Raw genomic sequence first — 22,329 nt, forward strand, 5'->3', positions numbered from 1 at the left:
GCTACAGCTACCTACATGCCTGCCTGCCTTGCTGGATGCCGGTATGCTACCTCTGTCCAGGTGGGTTTCTCAGTTCCTCTCCTGTCCTCTCCTGTCCTCTCCTCTCTTCTCCTCTCCTCTCCTGTCCGCTCCGCTCCTCTTTTCTCTCCTCACTTCCGGGTGCCCTGATCACCAGCTCGAGCGCTTTTGACATTTCACCTGTGACAGCTGCCCACACCACCCCACCGCGTCCCTGATGGGACCCAGCTCACAGGCTCCTCTGCTCACCCCACCCACAGCCACACGCCCCACCACATTCCCTGGAGCAGCTCCTCCGCCCTATTCAGCCAAACTGCCCAGTTGGCAACGTATCTGTGCAGGTTTGACTGTCTTTATTATTCAAGATTATATCTCCGTTTGTACTTAGCTTGGTTGATTGTCGATTGATAGTTGGATGGATGGATGGATGGATGGATGGATGGGTGGATGGATGGAAGGATGGATGGATGGAAGGATGGAATGATGCACGATCAATTGGTTTTGTAGAGGCAGAGAGCCATCTAGGGGTACTTGAGACCTCTGGCATAAGAGCCCTAGTCTTCTGTCGAATGTAAAACATTAACACCTCAATAAATAAATGAATAAATGTATTAAATAAACTGGGTTAAAAAAACGCGGTGTCTTTTCCCTTTCTGAATATGGTATGCTGTGAGGATCATAATAAGGAAAGCATTGTTTTTAGCAGCCCCTTGAAATATTAGGATATTTCATTTTGCCTTCTTCTTCTTCTTCTTCTTCTTCATCTTCTTTTTTTTTTGCTTTCTATTATCTTGATTTATTTTTTGGAATGGACAGTCAAGAATTGAGAGACAAGGGAGGGATAGAGATTTTGAGAACCAGAGAGATACCTGCAGCACACAAGCACCACTTGTAAAGATTTCCCACTGCAGGTTGGAACCAGGGTCTTGAACCCAGGTCCTCCTACAGTTTAACATGAGTGCTTAACCAGGTGAGGCACCACCTGCTAAGCTTAATGTGACATTTTTTTAGCAATGAAAAGAAATTCTCTTGGCTAGGTAAGAAATAAATAAAATATAAATAAGTAAATAAAAGTGCTTTTACGTTTACACTGTGGAAACACACACTGGGACATATTCTTGTATATGACTTGTATTATTTATTTATTTATTTATTGCCACAAGGGGTTATTGCCATAGCGCAGTGCCAGTACCACTAATCCACTGCTCCTATGTTCCATTTTTTCCCCTTTTGCTGCCCTTGTGGCTTGAATATTGTGGTTATTAATAATATTATTATTGTTGTTGTGATAGTTACTGTCCTTGCGGAGAACAGAGAAAAATGGAAATAGGAGGTTAAAGAGGGATGGGGGAGAGAAAGATAGGCCCCCTGAAGATCTGCTTCACTAAATAAATAAAGCACATTTTCATTTGACTCAGTAGAAACACAGAGACACGTATACATGTATAATACCTGCATTTTTTATTTATGTATTCTTTATCTATTGATTGATTGATTGATTGACTGATTGATTGCCTCCAGGGTTATTGTCAGGGCTAGGGGCCTGCACCACGAACCCACTGCTCCTGCAGACCATGTTTTCCCCTTTGGCTGCCCTTGTTGCCTGAACTTTGTTGTGGTTATTATTATCGTTGTTGTTGCTGTTACTGTCCTTGCATAGGACAGAGAGAAAGGGAGAGAGGAGTGGAAACACAGAAGGGTGATAGAAAGGTAGACCCCTGCAGGTCTGCTTCACTAGATAAACAAAAGTGCATGTACATTTATTTACAAAGTGGATACACCGACACATGTATACATGTATATTACCTGTATATTTTCTCTATGAGTTATATATATATATATATATATATATATATATATTTATTTATTTATTTATTTATTTATTGCTTCCAGGGTCACTGCCTGTGCTCGATACATATACCTGGAATCCACTGCTCCTGCAGACCATTTATTCTCCTTTTGCTGCCCTTGTAGCTTGATCATTGTTGTGCTTCTTCTTCTTATTGTTGTTGTTGTTGTTACTGTCCATGCATAGGACAGAGAAAAAGGGATAGGGGAGGGGAAAGTCAGAGGGGGAAGTGAAAGATAGAGCCCCTGAAGATCTGCTTCACCCCCTGTAAAGCTACTCCCCTGCAGGTGGGGGTCTGGGGGCCATACTGCAGATCCTTCTGCCTGTCCCCTCGTTTCCTCCACCACCTCTTAACCCTCTGACATTAAGCCCAACCTCCCTGGATTTCCTTTTGACATCAATATCACCTGTCTATTTTTTGAATCCTCAATATCCTGAGGATCAGTCTTGGAAATAGTCTCATGAGAAGCCACAGGGGGATCTCTGGAATCAGTGAGTGCCTGGAACAGCAGCTGGGGCTCTAGAGCCAGGACATGGTCCATCTACCCATCCAGCCTCCACGGAGTCCACCTGCCTGCATCTTGGTCCTGCTCCCTCCCAAAAAGATTTTTGTCCCTTGTTTCACTGAGAAACAGGCATCACACAGGAGAGTCAGGCAGTGGGAAAAAAAAAAAAGCCTTTTTTTTTTTTTACCCTACTGATGGACCAGCTTCTGGGAAGTACAGGTTTTGAACCTGAAAACGCTGTCTGCCTCTGCCTGTCTCTGAGTCCACTGGAGGAGCCACTGCCCCAGGCAGACCTTGTGCTCAGAGTGGGGTGTTTTCGACTTCCTAGGCTTGCACAGCGCACTTGGGATTGGGTTGCCTGAGATCCAAATGTTACATTGTAGATTGTTTGCAGTTCCGGCTCCCCAGGACATTGGACAGACCCAACTCCTCTGGGTATACCCAGAAAAAGACTCTTCCCATCCTTAGAGCAAATGGAGTGGAGGGGGAGGGGAGAGATGTGCATGTGTGGGATACTCATGCCCAGGTGTGTGTGAGGGGCCCTGACAGGGGTAAGAAGGGGGTTGAGCGGCAGAAGGAGACTGTTTGGGGGGCAGGCTGCAGGCAGGGGAGCCCCTGAATAGGTGCAGGTCTGTGTGTGCCTGTGGTGGCAGGGCATTAGGGCAGGTCCCCCTGCAGGATGGTGAAGATGGCAGCTGGGCTGGCCCAGGGCCCCCAGGGCTGGAGGGCAGCAGCAGGCTGGCAGGAAAGGAGGCAAACAGTAGATGACAGTTGGGGAGCTGGGGGACAGGGGACAAGGGGAAAAGGGGGCATCCTTGCGGAGGAGGGGCAGGGGGCTGGACTGGAGAGTGTGTGGAGCTGGAGGCAGGCAGGTCCCAAGAATCAGGAAGTGACAGGGCCAGATACCTGCACCCACCCACTGGATAGCAGCTGCAGCAGCCAGAGCAGCAGCCCTGGCTTGCCTAGGCCAAGGGCCCTGAGTGAGTCCCTCTGAGGAAGAGGAAGGGGAGGGGGAGGGGTAGAGGGAGGGGGAGGAGGGCCGCTGTCAGCAGGCAACGGGGTCTACAGGGGCCTCCACTGTGGAGGCCTGTGTCCAGGTGGCTGCCCGCCAGATCCGGGGCAGCTCAGGGCTCCCAGGGTCCTGGGGGGTGTCTGTGGGTTGGGGGCTGTCAGTCAGTCAGTCTGTCTGTGTGTCAGTGCACTTGCTTGGACAGGGGCCTGGCGGCCCTTGGACCCCAGCCCTGGGCTGTCAGATGCCGGCCCCGCCCCCAGACACGCCCCCACCGTGCCCCTTGCCTCAGAGCCCTGCCCACCTGCGCTGGCTTTGGCCTGGGGCTCTGGCACTGGTGGCTGGCCACCACCCCTCAGATCAAGTTCAGGGTGGGTGTCATGGCTGCTGCCACCACCACTGCCTCCCTAGGGGTCAACTAGGTGGGCGGGGTCCTCGTGGCCTAGCAACCTCTGGAGCCCTCTGTGATGTCCCCCTCCCAGGATTCTGTGCGCATGCGCACTGGCACTGGGCAGCCCAACTGTCCTGCCACTATGTCAAGCGGCAGCAACCAGACCCCTGGGCCCTGGCACAGAGGGACGGAAGAACGGGAGGACAGCGCTGACCGACGACGGACCTCGGGGCTGGCAGCCAAGAGAGCAAAGGAGGAGGTGCGCCCAGGAGCCAGGGAGCCCGGGCTACAGCTACCTACATGCCTGCCTGCCTTGCTGGATGCCGGTATGCTACCTCTGTCCAGGTGGGTTTCTCAGTTCCTCTCCTGTCCTCTCCTGTCCTCTCCTCTCTTCTCCTCTCCTCTCCTGTCCGCTCCGCTCCTCTTTTCTCTCCTCACTTCCGGGTGCCCTGATCACCAGCTCGAGCGCTTTTGACATTTCACCTGTGACAGCTGCCCACACCACCCCACCGCGTCCCTGATGGGACCCAGCTCACAGGCTCCTCTGCTCACCCCACCCACAGCCACACGCCCCACCACATTCCCTGGAGCAGCTCCTCCGCCCTATTCAGCCAAACTGCCCAGTTGGCAACGTATCTGTGCAGGTTTGACTGTCTTTATTATTCAAGATTATATCTCCGTTTGTACTTAGCTTGGTTGATTGTCGATTGATAGTTGGATGGATGGATGGATGGATGGGTGGATGGATGGAAGGATGGATGGATGGAAGGATGGAATGATGCACGATCAATTGGTTTTGTAGAGGCAGAGAGCCATCTAGGGGTACTTGAGACCTCTGGCATAAGAGCCCTAGTCTTCTGTCGAATGTAAAACATTAACACCTCAATAAATAAATGAATAAATGTATTAAATAAACTGGGTTAAAAAAACGCGGTGTCTTTTCCCTTTCTGAATATGGTATGCTGTGAGGATCATAATAAGGAAAGCATTGTTTTTAGCAGCCCCTTGAAATATTAGGATATTTCATTTTGCCTTCTTCTTCTTCTTCTTCATCTTCTTTTTTTTTTGCTTTCTATTATCTTGATTTATTTTTTGGAATGGACAGTCAAGAATTGAGAGACAAGGGAGGGATAGAGATTTTGAGAACCAGAGAGATACCTGCAGCACATCTGCACCACTTGTAAAGATTTCCCACTGCAGGTTGGAACCAGGGTCTTGAACCCAGGTCCTCCTACAGTTTAACATGAGTGCTTAACCAGGTGAGGCACCACCTGCTAAGCTTAATGTGACATTTTTTAGCAATGAAAAGAAATTCTCTTGGCTAGGTAAGAAATAAATAAAATATAAATAAGTAAATAAAAGTGCTTTTACGTTTACACTGTGGAAACACACACTGGGACATATTCTTGTATATGACTTGTATTATTTATTTATTTATTTATTGCCACAAGGGGTTATTGCCATAGCGCAGTGCCAGTACCACTAATCCACTGCTCCTATGTTCCATTTTTTCCCCTTTTGCTGCCCTTGTGGCTTGAATATTGTGGTTATTAATAATATTATTATTGTTGTTGTGATAGTTACTGTCCTTGCGGAGAACAGAGAAAAATGGAAATAGGAGGTTAAAGAGGGATGGGGGAGAGAAAGATAGGCCCCCTGAAGATCTGCTTCACTAAATAAATAAAGCACATTTTCATTTGACTCAGTAGAAACACAGAGACACGTATACATGTATAATACCTGCATTTTTTATTTATGTATTCTTTATCTATTGATTGATTGATTGACTGATTGATTGCCTCCAGGGTTATTGTCAGGGCTAGGGGCCTGCACCACGAACCCACTGCTCCTGCAGACCATGTTTTCCCCTTTGGCTGCCCTTGTTGCCTGAACTTTGTTGTGGTTATTATTATCGTTGTTGTTGCTGTTACTGTCCTTGCATAGGACAGAGTGAAAGGGAGAGAGGAGTGGAAACACAGAAGGGTGAGAGAAAGGTAGACCCCTGCAGGTCTGCTTCACTAGATAAACAAAAGTGCATGTACATTTATTTACAAAGTGGATACACCGACACATGTATACATGTATATTACCTGTATATTTTCTCTATGAGTTATATATATATATATATATATATATATATATATATATATATATATATATATTGCTTCCAGGGTCACTGCCTGTGCTCGATACATATACCTGGAATCCACTGCTCCTGCAGACCATTTATTCTCCTTTTGCTGCCCTTGTAGCTTGATCATTGTTGTGCTTCTTCTTCTTATTGTTGTTGTTGTTGTTACTGTCCATGCATAGGACAGAGAAAAAGGGATAGGGGAGGGGAAAGTCAGAGGGGGAAGTGAAAGATAGAGCCCCTGAAGATCTGCTTCACCCCCTGTAAAGCTACTCCCCTTCAGGTGGGGGTCTGGGGGCCATACTGCAGATCCTTCTGCCTGTCCCCTCGTTTCGTCCACCACCTCTTAACCCTCTGACATTCCGCCCATCCTCCCTGGATTTCCTTTTGACATCAATATCACCTGTCTATTTTTTGAATCCTCAATATCCTGAGGATCAGTCTTGGAAATAGTCTCATGAGAAGCCACAGGGGGATCTCTGGAATCAGTGAGTGCCTGGAACAGCAGCTGGGGCTCTAGAGCCAGGACATGGTCCATCTACCCATCCAGCCTCCACGGAGTCCACCTGCCTGCATCTTGGTCCTGCTCCCTCCCAAAAAGATTTTTGTCCCTTGTTTCACTGAGAAACAGGCATCACACAGGAGAGTCAGGCAGTGGGAAAAAAAAAAAAAAAAAGCCTTTTTTTTTTTTTTACCCTACTGATGGACCAGCTTCTGGGAAGTACAGGTTTTGAACCTGAAAACGCTGTCTGCCTCTGCCTGTCTCTGAGTCCACTGGAGGAGCCACTGCACCAGGCAGACCTTGTGCTCAGAGTGGGGTGTTTTCGCCTTCCTAGGCTTGCACAGCGCACTTGGGATTGGGTTGCCTGAGATCCAAATGTTACATTGTAGATTGTTTGCAGTTCCGGCTCCCCAGGACATTGGACAGACCCAACTCCTCTGGGTATACCCAGAAAAAGACTCTTCCCATCCTTAGAGCAAATGGAGTGGAGGGGGAGGGGAGAGATGTGCATGTGTGGGATACTCATGCCCAGGTGTGTGTGAGGGGCCCTGACAGGGGTTAGAAGGGGGTTGAGGGGCAGAAGGAGACTGTTTGGGGGGCAGGCTGCAGGCAGGGGAGCCCCTGAATAGGTGCAGGTCTGTGTGTGCCTGTGGTGGCAGGGCATTAGGGCAGGTCCCCCTGCAGGATGGTGAAGATGGCAGCTGGGCTGGCCCAGGGCCCCCAGGGCTGGAGGGCAGCAGCAGGCTGGCAGGAAAGGAGGCAAACAGTAGATGACAGTTGGGGAGCTGGGGGACAGGGGGCAAGGGGAAAAGGGGGCATCCTTGCGGAGGAGGGGCAGGGGGCTGGACTGGAGAGTGGGTGGAGCTGGAGGCAGGCAGGTCCCAAGAATCAGGAAGTGACAGGGCCAGATACCTGCACCCACCCACTGGATAGCAGCTGCAGCAGCCAGAGCAGCAGCCCTGGCTTGCCTAGGCCAAGGGCCCTGAGTGAGTCCCTCTGAGGATGAGGAAGGGGAGGGGGAGGGGTAGAGGGAGGGGGAGGAGGGCCGCTGTCAGCAGGCAACGGGGTCTACAGGGGCCTCCACTGTGGAGGCCTGTGTCCAGGTGGCTGCCCGCCAGATCCGGGGCAGCTCAGGGCTCCCAGGGCCCTGGGGGGTGTCTGTGGGTTGGGGGCTGTCAGTCAGTCAGTCTGTCTGTGTGTCAGTGCACTTGCTTGGACAGGGGCCTGGCGGCCCTTGGACCCCAGCCCTGGGCTGTCAGATGCCGGCCCCGCCCCCGGACACGCCCCCACCGTGCCCCTTGCCTCAGAGCCCTGCCCACCTGCGCTGGCTTTGGCCTGGGGCTCTGGCTCTGGTGGCTGGCCACCACCCCTCAGATCAAGTTCAGGGTGGGTGTCATGGCTGCTGCCACCACCACTGCCTCCCTAGGGGTCAACTAGGTGGGCGGGGTCCTCGTGGCCTAGCAACCTCTGGAGCCCTCTGTGATGTCCCCCTCCCAGGATTCTGTGCGCATGCGCACTGGCACTGGGCAGCCCAACTGTCCTGCCACTATGTCAAGCGGCAGCAACCAGACCCCTGGGCCCTGGCACAGAGGGACGGAAGAACGGGAGGACAGCGCTGACCGACGACGGACCTCGGGGCTGGCAGCCAAGAGAGCAAAGGAGGAGGTGCGCCCAGGAGCCAGGGAGCCCGGGCTACAGCTACCTACATGCCTGCCTGCCTTGCTGGATGCCGGTATGCTACCTCTGTCCAGGTGGGTTTCTCAGTTCCTCTCCTGTCCTCTCCTGTCCTCTCCTCTCTTCTCCTCTCCTCTCCTGTCCGCTCCGCTCCTCTTTTCTCTCCTCACTTCCGGGTGCCCTGATCACCAGCTCGAGCGCTTTTGACATTTCACCTGTGACAGCTGCCCACACCACCCCACCGCGTCCCTGATGGGACCCAGCTCACAGGCTCCTCTGCTCACCCCACCCACAGCCACACGCCCCACCACATTCCCTGGAGCAGCTCCTCCGCCCTATTCAGCCAAACTGCCCAGTTGGCAACGTATCTGTGCAGGTTTGACTGTCTTTATTATTCAAGATTATATCTCCGTTTGTACTTAGCTTGGTTGATTGTCGATTGATAGTTGGATGGATGGATGGATGGATGGATGGATGGATGGATGGATGGTGGATGGATGGAAGGATGGATGGATGGAAGGATGGAATGATGCATGATCAATTGGTTTTGTAGAGGCAGAGAGCCATCTAGGGGTACTTGAGACCTCTGGCATAAGAGCCCTAGTCTTCTGTCGAATGTAAAACATTAACACCTCAATAAATAAATGAATAAATGTATTAAATAAACTGGGTTAAAAAAACGCGGTGTCTTTTCCCTTTCTGAATATGGTATGCTGTGAGGATCATAATAAGGAAAGCATTGTTTTTAGCAGCCCCTTGAAATATTAGGATATTTCATTTTGCCTTCTTCTTCTTCTTCTTCTTCTTCTTCTTCTTCTTCTTCTTCTTCTTCTTCTTCTTCATCTTCTTTTTTTTTGCTTTCTATTATCTTGATTTATTTTTTGGAATGGACAGTCAAGAATTGAGAGACAAGGGAGGGATAGAGATTTTGAGAACCAGAGAGATACCTGCAGCACATCTGCACCACTTGTAAAGATTTCCCACTGCAGGTTGGAACCAGGGTCTTGAACCCAGGTCCTCCTACAGTTTAACATGAGTGCTTAACCAGGTGAGGCACCACCTGCTAAGCTTAATGTGACATTTTTTAGCAATGAAAAGAAATTCTCTTGGCTAGGTAAGAAATAATTAAAATATAAATAAGTAAATAAAAGTGCTTTTACGTTTACACTGTGGAAACACACACTGGGACATATTCTTGTATAATACTTGTATTATTCATTTATTTATTTATTGCCACAAGGGGTTATTGCCATAGCGCAGTGCCAGTACCACTAATCCACTGCTCCTATGTTCCATTTTTTCCCCTTTTGCTGCCCTTGTGGCTTGAATATTGTGGTTATTAATAATATTATTATTGTTTTTGTGATAGTTACTGTCCTTGCGGAGAACAGAGAAAAATGGAAATAGGAGCTTAAAGAGGGATGGGGGAGAGAAAGATAGGCCCCCTGAAGATCTGCTTCACTAAATAAATAAAGCACATTTTCATTTGACTCAGTAGAAACACAGAGACACGTATACATGTATAATACCTGCATTTTTTATTTATGTATTCTTTATTTATTGATTGATTGATTGACTGATTGATTGCCTCCAGGGTTATTGTCAGGGCTAGGGGCCTGTACCACGAACCCACTGCTCCTGCAGACCATGTTTTCCCCTTTGGCTGCCCTTGTTGCCTGAACTTTGTTGTGGTTATTATTATCGTTGTTGTTGCTGTTACTGTCCTTGCATAGGACAGAGAGAAAGGGAGAGAGGAGTGGAAACACAGAAGGGTGAGAGAAAGGTAGACCCCTGCAGGTCTGCTTCACTAGATAAACAAAAGTGCATGTACATTTATTTACAAAGTGGATACACCGACACATGTATACATGTATATTACCTGTATATTTTCTCTATGAGTTTATATATATATATATATATATATATATATATATATATTTATTTATTGCTTCCATGGTCACTGCCTGTGCTCGATACATATACCTGGAATCCACTGCTCCTGCAGACCATTTATTCTCCTTTTGCTGCCCTTGTAGCTTGATCATTGTGCTTCTTCTTCTTATTGTTGTTGTTGTTGTTACTGTCCATGCATAGGACAGAGAAAAAGGGATAGGGGAGGGGAAAGTCAGAGGGGGAAGTGAAAGATAGAGCCCCTGAAGATCTGCTTCACCCCCTGTAAAGCTACTCCCCTGCAGGTGGGGGTCTGGGGGCCATACTGCAGATCCTTCTGCCTGTCCCCTCGTTTCCTCCACCACCTCTTAACCCTCTGACATTCCGCCCAACCTCCCTGGATTTCCTTTTGACATCAATATCACCTGTCTATTTTTTGAATCCTCAATATCCTGAGGATCAGTCTTGGAAATAGTCTCATGAGAAGCCACAGGGGGATCTCTGGAATCAGTGAGTGCCTGGAACAGCAGCTGGGGCTCTAGAGCCAGGACATGGTCCATCTACCCATCCAGCCTCCACGGAGTCCACCTGCCTGCATCTTGGTCCTGCTCCCTCCCAAAAAGATTTTTGTCCCTTGTTTCACTGAGAAACAGGCATCACACAGGAGAGTCAGGCAGTGGGAAAAAAAAAAAAAGCCTTTTTTTTTTTTTTACCCTACTGATGGACCAGCTTCTGGGAAGTACAGGTTTTGAACCTGAAAACGCTGTCTGCCTCTGCCTGTCTCTGAGTCCACTGGAGGAGCCACTGCCCCAGGCAGACCTTGTGCTCAGAGTGGGGTGTTTTCGCCTTCCTAGGCTTGCACAGCGCACTTGGGATTGGGTTGCCTGAGATCCAAATGTTACATTGTAGATTGTTTGCAGTTCCGGTTCCCCAGGACATTGGACAGACCCAACTCCTCTGGGTATACCCAGAAAAAGACTCTTCCCATCCTTAGAGCAAATGGAGTGGAGGGGGAGGGGAGAGATGTGCATGTGTGGGATACTCATGCCCAGGTGTGTGTGAGGGGCCCTGACAGGGGTTAGAAGGGGGTTGAGGGGCAGAAGGAGACTGTTTGGGGGGCAGGCTGCAGGCAGGGGAGCCCCTGAATAGGTGCAGGTCTGTGTGTGCCTGTGGTGGCAGGGCATTAGGGCAGGTCCCCCTGCAGGATGGTGAAGATGGCAGCTGGGCTGGCCCAGGGCCCCCAGGGCTGGAGGGCAGCAGCAGGCTGGCAGGAAAGGAGGCAAACAGTAGATGACAGTTGGGGAGCTGGGGGACAGGGGGCAAGGGGAAAAGGGGGCATCCTTGCGGAGGAGGGGCAGGGGGCTGGACTGGAGAGTGTGTGGAGCTGGAGGCAGGCAGGTCCCAAGAATCAGGAAGTGACAGGGCCAGATACCTGCACCCACCCACTGGATAGCAGCTGCAGCAGCCAGAGCAGCAGCCCTGGCTTGCCTAGGCCAAGGGCCCTGAGTGAGTCCCTCTGAGGATGAGGAAGGGGAGGGGGAGGGGTAGAGGGAGGGGGAGGAGGGCCGCTGTCAGCAGGCAACGGGGTCTACAGGGGCCTCCACTGTGGAGGCCTGTGTCCAGGTGGCTGCCCGCCAGATCCGGGGCAGCTCAGGGCTCCCAGGGCCCTGGGGGGTGTCTGTGGGTTGGGGGCTGTCAGTCAGTCAGTCTGTCTGTGTGTCAGTGCACTTGCTTGGACAGGGGCCTGGCGGCCCTTGGACCCCAGCCCTGGGCTGTCAGATGCCGGCCCCGCCCCCGGACACGCCCCCACCGTGCCCCTTGCCTCAGAGCCCTGCCCACCTGCGCTGGCTTTGGCCTGGGGCTCTGGCTCTGGTGGCTGGCCACCACCCCTCAGATCAAGTTCAGGGTGGGTGTCATGGCTGCTGCCACCACCACTGCCTCCCTAGGGGTCAACTAGGTGGGCGGGGTCCTCGTGGCCTAGCAACCTCTGGAGCCCTCTGTGATGTCCCCCTCCCAGGATTCTGTGCGCATGCGCACTGGCACTGGGCAGCCCAACTGTCCTGCCACTATGTCAAGCGGCAGCAACCAGACCCCTGGGCCCTGGCACAGAGGGACGGAAGAACGGGAGGACAGCGCTGACCGACGACGGACCTCGGGGCTGGCAGCCAAGAGAGCAAAGGAGGAGGTGCGCCCAGGAGCCAGGGAGCCCGGGCTACAGCTACCTACATGCCTGCCTGCCTTGCTGGATGCCGGTATGCTACCTCTGTCCAGGTGGGTTTCTCAGTTCCTCTCCTGTCCTCTCCTGTCCTCTCCTCTCTTCTCCTCTCCTCTCCTGTCCGCTCCGCTCCTCTTTTCTCTCCTCACTTCCGGGTGCCCTGATCACCAGCTCGAGCGCTTTTGACATTTCACCTGTGACAGCTGCCCACACCACCCCACCGCGTCCCTGATGGGACCCAGCTCACAGGCTCCTCTGCTCACCCCACCCACAGCCACACGCCCCACCACATTCCCTGGAGCAGCTCCTCCGCCCTATTCAGCCAAACTGCCCAGTTGGCAACGTATCTGTGCAGGTTTGACTGTCTTTATTATTCAAGATTATATCTCCGTTTGTACTTAGCTTGGTTGATTGTCGATTGATAGTTGGATGGATGGATGGATGGATGGATGGATGGGTGGATGGATGGAAGGATGGATGGATGGAAGGATGGAATGATGCACGATCAATTGGTTTTGTAGAGGCAGAGAGCCATCTAGGGGTACTTGAGACCTCTGGCATAAGAGCCCTAGTCTTCTGTCGAATGTAAAACATTAACACCTCAATAAATAAATGAATAAATGTATTAAATAAACTGGGTTAAAAAAACGCGGTGTCTTTTCCCTTTCTGAATATGGTATGCTGTGAGGATCATAATAAGGAAAGCATTGTTTTTAGCAGCCCCTTGAAATATTAGGATATTTGATTTTGCCTTCTTCTTCTTCTTCTTCTTCTTCTTCTTCATCTTCTTTTTTTTTGCTTTCTATTATCTTGATTTATTTTTTGGAATGGACAGTCAAGAATTGAGAGACAAGGGAGGGATAGAGATTTTGAGAACCAGAGAGATACCTGCAGCACATCTGCACCACTTGTAAAGATTTCCCACTGCAGGTTGGAACCAGGGTCTTGAACCCAGGTCCTCCTACAGTTTAACATGAGTGCTTAACCAGGTGAGGCACCACCTGCTAAGCTTAATGTGACATTTTTTTAGCAATGAAAATAAATTCTCTTGGCTAGGTAAGAAATAAATAAAATATAAATAAGTAAATAAAAGTGCTTTTACGTTTACACTGTGGAAACACACACTGGGACATATTCTTGTATATGACTTGTATTATTTATTTATTTATTTATTTATTGCCACAAGGGGTTATTGCCATAGCGCAGTGCCAGTACCACTAATCCACTGCTCCTATGTTCCATTTTTTCCCCTTTTGCTGCCCTTGTGGCTTGAATATTGTGGTTATTAATAATATTATTATTGTTGTTGTGATAGTTACTGTCCTTGCGGAGAACAGAGAAAAATGGAAATAGGAGGTTAAAGAGGGATGGGGGAGAGAAAGATAGGCCCCCTGAAGATCTGCTTCACTAAATAAATAAAGCACATTTTCATTTGACTCAGTAGAAACACAGAGACACGTATACATGTATAATACCTGCATTTTTTATTTATGTATTCTTTATCTATTGATTGATTGATTGATTGACTGATTGATTGCCTCCAGGGTTATTGTCAGGGCTAGGGGCCTGCACCACGAACCCACTGCTCCTGCAGACCATGTTTTCCCCTTTGGCTGCCCTTGTTGCCTGAACTTTGTTGTGGTTATTATTATCGTTGTTGTTGCTGTTACTGTCCTTGCATAGGACAGAGAGAAAGGGAGAGAGGAGTGGAAACACAGAAGGGTGATAGAAAGGTAGACCCCTGCAGGTCTGCTTCACTAGATAAACAAAAGTGCATGTACATTTATTTACAAAGTGGATACACCGACACATGTATACATGTATATTACCTGTATATTTTCTCTATGAGTTTATATATATATATATATATATATATATATATATATATTTATTTATTTATTTATTGCTTCCAGGGTCACTGCCTGTGCTCGATACATATACCTGGAATCCACTGCTCCTGCAGACCATTTATTCTCCTTTTGCTGCCCTTGTAGCTTGATCATTGTTGTGCTTCTTCTTCTTATTGTTGTTGTTGTTGTTACTGTCCATGCATAGGACAGAGAAAAAGGGATAGGGGAGGGGAAAGTCAGAGGGGGAAGTGAAAGATAGAGCCCCTGAAGATCTGCTTCACCCCCTGTAAAGCTACTCCCCTGCAGGTGGGGGTCTGGGGGCCATACTGCAGATCCTTCTGCCTGTCCCCTCGTTTCCTCCACCACCTCTTAACCCTCTGACATTAAGCCCAACCTCCCTGGATTTCCTTTTGACATCAATATCACCTGTCTATTTTTTGAATCCTCAATATCCTGAGGATCAGTCTTGGAAATAGTCTCATGAGAAGCCACAGGGGGATCTCTGGAATCAGTGAGTGCCTGGAACAGCAGCTGGGGCTCTAGAGCCAGGACATGGTCCATCTACCCATCCACCCTCCACGGAGTCCACCTGCCTGCATCTTGGTCCTGCTCCCTCCCAAAAAGATTTTTGTCCCTTGTTTCACTGAGAAACAGGCATCACACAGGAGAGTCAGGCAGTGGGAAAAAAAAAAAAAAGCCTTTTTTTTTTTACCCTACTGATGGACCAGCTTCTGGGAAGTACAGGTTTTGAACCTGAAAACGCTGTCTGCCTCTGCCTGTCTCTGAGTCCACTGGAGGAGCCACTGCCCCAGGCAGACCTTGTGCTCAGAGTGGGGTGTTTTCGCCTTCCTAGGCTTGCACAGCGCACTTGGGATTGGGTTGCCTGAGATCCAAATGTTACATTGTAGATTGTTTGCAGTTCCGGCTCCCCAGGACATTGGACAGACCCAACTCCTCTGGGTATACCCAGAAAAAGACTCTTCCCATCCTTAGAGCAAATGGAGTGGAGGGGGAGGGGAGAGATGTGCATGTGTGGGATACTCATGCCCAGGTGTGTGTGAGGGGCCCTGACAGGGGTTAGAAGGGGGTTGAGGGGCAGAAGGAGACTGTTTGGGGGGCAGGCTGCAGGCAGGGGAGCCCCTGAATAGGTGCAGGTCTGTGTGTGCCTGTGGTGGCAGGGCATTAGGGCAGGTCCCCCTGCAGGATGGTGAAGATGGCAGCTGGGCTGGCCCAGGGCCCCCAGGGCTGGAGGGCAGCAGCAGGCTGGCAGGAAAGGAGGCAAACAGTAGATGACAGTTGGGGAGCTGGGGGACAGGGGGCAAGGGGAAAAGGGGGCATCCTTGCGGAGGAGGAGCAGGGGGCTGGACTGGAGAGTGTGTGGAGCTGGAGGCAGGCAGGTCCCAAGAATCAGGAAGTGACAGGGCCAGATACCTGCACCCACCCACTGGATAGCAGCTGCAGCAGCCAGAGCAGCAGCCCTGGCTTGCCTAGGCCAAGGGCCCTGAGTGAGTCCCTCTGAGGAAGAGGAAGGGGAGGGGGAGGGGTAGAGGGAGGGGGAGGAGGGCCGCTGTCAGCAGGCAACGGGGTCTACAGGGGCCTCCACTGTGGAGGCCTGTGTCCAGGTGGCTGCCCGCCAGATCCGGGGCAGCTCAGGGCTCCCAGGGTCCTGGGGGGTGTCTGTGGGTTGGGGGCTGTCAGTCAGTCAGTCTGTCTGTGTGTCAGTGCACTTGCTTGGACAGGGGCCTGGCGGCCCTTGGACCCCAGCCCTGGGCTGTCAGATGCCGGCCCCGCCCCCGGACACGCCCCCACCGTGCCCCTTGCCTCAGAGCCCTGCCCACCTGCGCTGGCTTTGGCCTGGGGCTCTGGCACTGGTGGCTGGCCACCACCCCTCAGATCAAGTTCAGGGTGGGTGTCATGGCTGCTGCCACCACCACTGCCTCCCTAGGGGTCAACTAGGTGGGCGGGGTCCTCGTGGCCTAGCAACCTCTGGAGCCCTCTGTGATGTCCCCCTCCCAGGATTCTGTGCGCATGCGCACTGGCACTGGGCAGCCCAACTGTCCTGCCACTATGTCAAGCGGCAGCAACCAGACCCCTGGGCCCTGGCACAGAGGGACGGAAGAACGGGAGGACAGCGCTGACCGACGACGGACCTCGGGGCTGGCAGCCAAGAGAGCAAAGGAGGAGGTGCGCCCAGGAGCCAGGGAGCCCGGGCTACAGCTACCTACATGCCTGCCTGCCTTGCTGGATGCCGGTATGCTACCTCTGTCCAGGTGGGTTTCTCAGTTCCTCTCCTGTCCTCTCCTGTCCTCTCCTCTCTTCTCCTCTCCTCTCCTGTCCGCTCCGCTCCTCTTTTCTCTCCTCACTTCCGGGTGCCCTGATCACCAGCTCGAGCGCTTTTGACATTTCACCTGTGACAGCTGCCCACACCACCCCACCGCGTCCCTGATGGGACCCAGCTCACAGGCTCCTCTGCTCACCCCACCCACAGCCACACGCCCCACCACATTCCCTGGAGCAGCTCCTCCGCCCTATTCAGCCAAACTGCCCAGTTGGCAACGTATCTGTGCAGGTTTGACTGTCTTTATTATTCAAGATTATATCTCCGTTTGTACTTAGCTTGGTTGATTGTCGATTGATAGTTGGATGGATGGATGGATGGATGGATGGGTGGATGGATGGATGGAAGGATGGATGGATGGAAGGATGGAATGATGCACGATCAATTGGTTTTGTAGAGGCAGAGAGCCATCTAGGGGTACTTGAGACCTCTGGCATAAGAGCCCTAGTCTTCTGTCGAATGTAAAACATTAACACCTCAATAAATAAATGAATAAATGTATTAAATAAACTGTGTTAAAAAAACGCGGTGTCTTTTCCCTTTCTGAATATGGTATGCTGTGAGGATCATAATAAGGAAAGCATTGTTTTTAGCAGCCCCTTGAAATATTAGGATATTTCATTTTGCCTTCTTCTTCTTCTTCTTCTTCTTCTTCATCTTCTTTTTTTTTTGCTTTCTATTATCTTGATTTATTTTTTGGAATGGACAGTCAAGAATTGAGAGACAAGGGAGGGATAGAGATTTTGAGAACCAGAGAGATACCTGCAGCACATCTGCACCACTTGTAAAGATTTCCCACTGCAGGTTGGAACCAGGGTCTTGAACCCAGGTCCTCCTACAGTTTAACATGAGTGCTTAACCAGGTGAGGCACCACCTGCTAAGCTTAATGTGACATTTTTTTAGCAATGAAAATAAATTCTCTTGGCTAGGTAAGAAATAAATAAAATATAAATAAGTAAATAAAAGTGCTTTTACGTTTACACTGTGGAAACACACACTGGGACATATTCTTGTATATGACTTGTATTATTTATTTATTTATTTATTTATTGCCACAAGGGGTTATTGCCATAGCGCAGTGCCAGTACCACTAATCCACTGCTCCTATGTTCCATTTTTTCCCCTTTTGCTGCCCTTGTGGCTTGAATATTGTGGTTATTAATAATATTATTATTGTTGTTGTGATAGTTACTGTCCTTGCGGAGAACAGAGAAAAATGGAAATAGGAGGTTAAAGAGGGATGGGGGAGAGAAAGATAGGCCCCCTGAAGATCTGCTTCACTAAATAAATAAAGCACATTTTCATTTGACTCAGTAGAAACACAGAGACACGTATACATGTATAATACCTGCATTTTTTATTTATGTATTCTTTATCTATTGATTGATTGATTGATTGACTGATTGATTGCCTCCAGGGTTATTGTCAGGGCTAGGGGCCTGCACCACGAACCCACTGCTCCTGCAGACCATGTTTTCCCCTTTGGCTGCCATTGTTGCCTGAACTTTGTTGTGGTTATTATTATCGTTGTTGTTGCTGTTACTGTCCTTGCATAGGACAGAGTGAAAGGGAGAGAGGAGTGGAAACACAGAAGGGTGATAGAAAGGTAGACCCCTGCAGGTCTGCTTCACTAGATAAACAAAAGTGCATGTACATTTATTTACAAAGTGGATACACCGACACATGTATACATGTATATTACCTGTATATTTTCTCTATGAGTTTATATATATATATATATATATATATTTATATTTATTTATTTATTTATTGCTTCCAGGGTCACTGCCTGTGCTCGATACATATACCTGGAATCCACTGCTCCTGCAGACCATTTATTCTCCTTTTGCTGCCCTTGTAGCTTGATCATTGTTGTGCTTCTTCTTCTTATTGTTGTTGTTGTTGTTACTGTCCATGCATAGGACAGAGAAAAAGGGATAGGGGAGGGGAAAGTCAGAGGGGGAAGTGAAAGATAGAGCCCCTGAAGATCTGCTTCACCCCCTGTAAAGCTACTCCCCTGCAGGTGGGGGTCTGGGGGCCATACTGCAGATCCTTCTGCCTGTCCCCTCGTTTCCTCCACCACCTCTTAACCCTCTGACATTAAGCCCAACCTCCCTGGATTTCCTTTTGACATCAATATCACCTGTCTATTTTTTGAATCCTCAATATCCTGAGGATCAGTCTTGGAAATAGTCTCATGAGAAGCCACAGGGGGATCTCTGGAATCAGTGAGTGCCTGGAACAGCAGCTGGGGCTCTAGAGCCAGGACATGGTCCATCTACCCATCCACCCTCCACGGAGTCCACCTGCCTGCATCTTGGTCCTGCTCCCTCCCAAAAAGATTTTTGTCCCTTGTTTCACTGAGAAACAGGCATCACACAGGAGAGTCAGGCAGTGGGAAAAAAAAAAAAAAAGCCTTTTTTTTTTTTACCCTACTGATGGACCAGCTTCTGGGAAGTACAGGTTTTGAACCTGAAAATGCTGTCTGCCTCTGCCTGTCTCTGAGTCCACTGGAGGAGCCACTGCCCCAGGCAGACCTTGTGCTCAGAGTGGGGTGTTTTCGCCTTCCTAGGCTTGCACAGCGCACTTGGGATTGGGTTGCCTGAGATCCAAATGTTACATTGTAGATTGTTTGCAGTTCCGGCTCCCCAGGACATTGGACAGACCCAACTCCTCTGGGTATACCCAGAAAAAGACTCTTCCCATCCTTAGAGCAAATGGAGTGGAGGGGGAGGGGAGAGATGTGCATGTGTGGGATACTCATGCCCAGGTGTGTGTGAGGGGCCCTGACAGGGGTTAGAAGGGGGTTGAGGGGCAGAAGGAGACTGTTTGGGGGGCAGGCTGCAGGCAGGGGAGCCCCTGAATAGGTGCAGGTCTGTGTGTGCCTGTGGTGGCAGGGCATTAGGGCAGGTCCCCCTGCAGGATGGTGAAGATGGCAGCTGGGCTGGCCCAGGGCCCCCAGGGCTGGAGGGCAGCAGCAGGCTGGCAGGAAAGGAGGCAAACAGTAGATGACAGTTGGGGAGCTGGGGGACAGGGGGCAAGGGGAAAAGGGGGCATCCTTGCGGAGGAGGAGCAGGGGGCTGGACTGGAGAGTGTGTGGAGCTGGAGGCAGGCAGGTCCCAAGAATCAGGAAGTGACAGGGCCAGATACCTGCACCCACCCACTGGATAGCAGCTGCAGCAGCCAGAGCAGCAGCCCTGGCTTGCCTAGGCCAAGGGCCCTGAGTGAGTCCCTCTGAGGAAGAGGAAGGGGAGGGGGAGGGGTAGAGGGAGGGGGAGGAGGGCCGCTGTCAGCAGGCAACGGGGTCTACAGGGGCCTCCACTGTGGAGGCCTGTGTCCAGGTGGCTGCCCGCCAGATCCGGAGCAGCTCAGGGCTCCCAGGGTCCTGGGGGGTGTCTGTGGGTTGGGGGCTGTCAGTCAGTCAGTCTGTCTGTGTGTCAGTGCACTTGCTTGGACAGGGGCCTGGCGGCCCTTGGACCCCAGCCCTGGGCTGTCAGATGCCGGCCCCGCCCCCGGACACGCCCCCACCGTGCCCCTTGCCTCAGAGCCCTGCCCACCTGCGCTGGCTTTGGCCTGGGGCTCTGGCACTGGTGGCTGGCCACCACCCCTCAGATCAAGTTCAGGGTGGGTGTCATGGCTGCTGCCACCACCACTGCCTCCCTAGGGGTCAACTAGGTGGGCGGGGTCCTCGTGGCCTAGCAACCTCTGGAGCCCTCTGTGATGTCCCCCTCCCAGGATTCTGTGCGCATGCGCACTGGCACTGGGCAGCCCAACTGTCCTGCCACTATGTCAAGCGGCAGCAACCAGACCCCTGGGCCCTGGCACAGAGGGACGGAAGAACGGGAGGACAGCGCTGACCGACGACGGACCTCGGGGCTGGCAGCCAAGAGAGCAAAGGAGGAGGTGCGCCCAGGAGCCAGGGAGCCCGGGCTACAGCTACCTACATGCCTGCCTGCCTTGCTGGATGCCGGTATGCTACCTCTGTCCAGGTGGGTTTCTCAGTTCCTCTCCTGTCCTCTCCTGTCCTCTCCTCTCTTCTCCTCTCCTCTCCTGTCCGCTCCGCTCCTCTTTTCTCTCCTCACTTCCGGGTGCCCTGATCACCAGCTCGAGCGCTTTTGACATTTCACCTGTGACAGCTGCCCACACCACCCCACCGCGTCCCTGATGGGACCCAGCTCACAGGCTCCTCTGCTCACCCCACCCACAGCCACACGCCCCACCACATTCCCTGGAGCAGCTCCTCCGCCCTATTCAGCCAAACTGCCCAGTTGGCAACGTATCTGTGCAGGTTTGACTGTCTTTATTATTCAAGATTATATCTCCGTTTGTACTTAGCTTGGTTGATTGTCGATTGATAGTTGGATGGATGGATGGATGGATGGATGGGTGGATGGATGGATGGAAGGATGGATGGATGGAAGGATGGAATGATGCACGATCAATTGGTTTTGTAGAGGCAGAGAGCCATCTAGGGGTACTTGAGACCTCTGGCATAAGAGCCCTAGTCTTCTGTCGAATGTAAAACATTAACACCTCAATAAATAAATGAATAAATGTATTAAATAAACTGTGTTAAAAAAACGCGGTGTCTTTTCCCTTTCTGAATATGGTATGCTGTGAGGATCATAATAAGGAAAGCATTGTTTTTAGCAGCCCCTTGAAATATTAGGATATTTCATTTTGCCTTCTTCTTCTTCTTCTTCTTCTTCTTCATCTTCTTTTTTTTTTGCTTTCTATTATCTTGATTTATTTTTTGGAATGGACAGTCAAGAATTGAGAGACAAGGGAGGGATAGAGATTTTGAGAACCAGAGAGATACCTGCAGCACATCTGCACCACTTGTAAAGATTTCCCACTGCAGGTTGGAACCAGGGTCTTGAACCCAGGTCCTCCTACAGTTTAACATGAGTGCTTAACCAGGTGAGGCACCACCTGCTAAGCTTAATGTGACATTTTTTTAGCAATGAAAATAAATTCTCTTGGCTAGGTAAGAAATAAATAAAATATAAATAAGTAAATAAAAGTGCTTTTACGTTTACACTGTGGAAACACACACTGGGACATATTCTTGTATATGACTTGTATTATTTATTTATTTATTTATTTATTGCCACAAGGGGTTATTGCCATAGCGCAGTGCCAGTACCACTAATCCACTGCTCCTATGTTCCATTTTTTCCCCTTTTGCTGCCCTTGTGGCTTGAATATTGTGGTTATTAATAATATTATTATTGTTGTTGTGATAGTTACTGTCCTTGCGGAGAACAGAGAAAAATGGAAATAGGAGGTTAAAGAGGGATGGGGGAGAGAAAGATAGGCCCCCTGAAGATCTGCTTCACTAAATAAATAAAGCACATTTTCATTTGACTCAGTAGAAACACAGAGACACGTATACATGTATAATACCTGCATTTTTTATTTATGTATTCTTTATCTATTGATTGATTGATTGATTGACTGATTGATTGCCTCCAGGGTTATTGTCAGGGCTAGGGGCCTGCACCACGAACCCACTGCTCCTGCAGACCATGTTTTCCCCTTTGGCTGCCATTGTTGCCTGAACTTTGTTGTGGTTATTATTATCGTTGTTGTTGCTGTTACTGTCCTTGCATAGGACAGAGTGAAAGGGAGAGAGGAGTGGAAACACAGAAGGGTGATAGAAAGGTAGACCCCTGCAGGTCTGCTTCACTAGATAAACAAAAGTGCATGTACATTTATTTACAAAGTGGATACACCGACACATGTATACATGTATATTACCTGTATATTTTCTCTATGAGTTTATATATATATATATATATATATATTTATATTTATTTATTTATTTATTGCTTCCAGGGTCACTGCCTGTGCTCGATACATATACCTGGAATCCACTGCTCCTGCAGACCATTTATTCTCCTTTTGCTGCCCTTGTAGCTTGATCATTGTTGTGCTTCTTCTTCTTATTGTTGT

This window comes from Erinaceus europaeus (genome assembly GCF_950295315.1).
Source record: "Erinaceus europaeus chromosome 6 unlocalized genomic scaffold, mEriEur2.1 SUPER_6_unloc_3, whole genome shotgun sequence".
Lineage (NCBI taxonomy): Eukaryota > Metazoa > Chordata > Mammalia > Eulipotyphla > Erinaceidae > Erinaceus > Erinaceus europaeus.